We start from the raw sequence: 1387 nt of genomic DNA on the forward strand, positions 1-1387 counted from the left end.
CTTTCAGTACCGTGCCCGGCTCCCGGTCTTTCGTCGAAATTTTTTTCTCAATACCAAGGGCCTTACCGAGTACTGGAACAAACATCACCTGTGAACTATGTTGTTGAACCCGTAACGTCCACCTCGGACCGCCGACGTCGTGGTCGCGAGACGGTTCACGCCCAGAGGCTGAAGCCATACTATGACCCGCTCGTCTTGTGTTTCCCGTAGGTCGCGAGGATGGCTCCTCGTTCCGCCGGGGGTATTGTAGTAATCATCTTGCACCCATGAGAACTGTGATGAGCATCAACCACAACGGGCAAATCCCCCTACGTGGATATGCTGCGCCGGATGCCGCCTGAGGAAGAGGACGCGCTCGCTCAGGGTCAGTCTCGCGAGAAGCTGGTCGTTTCGGCTCACCCCGTCTGCATCGACGCCTCGTTCGTGAATAAACAAGTCCAGCCTTCTACCGGAACGCCGACTATCTCCTTTACAATATATATATATATATATATAAATATAGAAAATAGGGTTTGGTAGTCAAAGAAAATTCGGACAGCACAGGGGAGGTTGTGATGGTTCATTGAAACAGATGAAGAACATTTGAGCCAGAAAGAAAGTGGAGTCATGGCCCGAGGGCTAAAACAAAGGTCCCCTTTACGCCGAGTAGTCCAAGTGGTGTTGGCTAACAACCCCAAGAGCAGGAAAAAAAATACCCGAGAAAGTTGGGGGGAAACAGCCCCGCCGGTAGCGTAGTGGTTATCGCAACAGACCGATATTCTGGAGGTCGTGGGTTCAGATCCCACCCAGCGGGCATCTTTTCACCAGTTTCTTTCTGATTCAAAAAATTCAATAGTCTTGAATAGCCACGATGAAGTCTAAAAAAATGTCTCGCGACATGGTCCCTCCTCCGAAGCAATTTGAAATACCCCCTCCTATGCCATCATCCTCCAAAATAACCGAGAAGAGTGATTTCCCCACCAGTAATTTAGTGAACTTGTCCAGTGTTTTGCTGACAGAGATCGAAGTTCGCACACTATCCAAAGGCCTACGTTTTTGTCCAGCAACGGGAGGTTTCAGCGAATTCCAGCTTCCTAAAGATTTAGACAATTTCGCTCGCAACATGAGATTGCGTGAATTCTTTCATGGGCGCCCTAACACGGACAATGCCGGCTCTTTACCCAACTCCAAGCACTGGACGCCACCGACTCAGCGCGATAAATGTCTAGATCTATATATTAAAGCAGTACAACATGACGTGCTTGAAGCCTATAAAAAGCAGATGCTTTTTGACCCAACCTTTCAATTAAATAGCAAGAATCACTTGAGAAGTTTGCATGTCGCCACGAAATTGTAATCAAGCCCGCTGATAAAGGTGGAGCAATAGTGATAATGAATCGAGATGATT

General features: G+C 48.1%; 1 non-coding gene across 1 annotated transcript; it reads left to right on the forward strand.

Moving 5' to 3' along the window:
- The first annotated feature begins 720 nt into the window (after positions 1–720).
- On the forward strand, positions 721–793 carry Trnai-gau (transfer RNA isoleucine (anticodon GAU)). The gene has a single exon. It is a non-coding gene; the product is annotated as a tRNA-Ile (tRNA).
- Positions 794–1387: the final 594 nt, after the last annotated feature.

This window comes from Haemaphysalis longicornis, unplaced genomic scaffold, assembly GCF_048455015.1.
Source record: "Haemaphysalis longicornis isolate Haplotype H1 unplaced genomic scaffold, Haemaphysalis longicornis Haplotype H1 scaffold_11, whole genome shotgun sequence".
Classification (NCBI taxonomy): Eukaryota; Metazoa; Arthropoda; class Arachnida; order Ixodida; family Ixodidae; genus Haemaphysalis; species Haemaphysalis longicornis.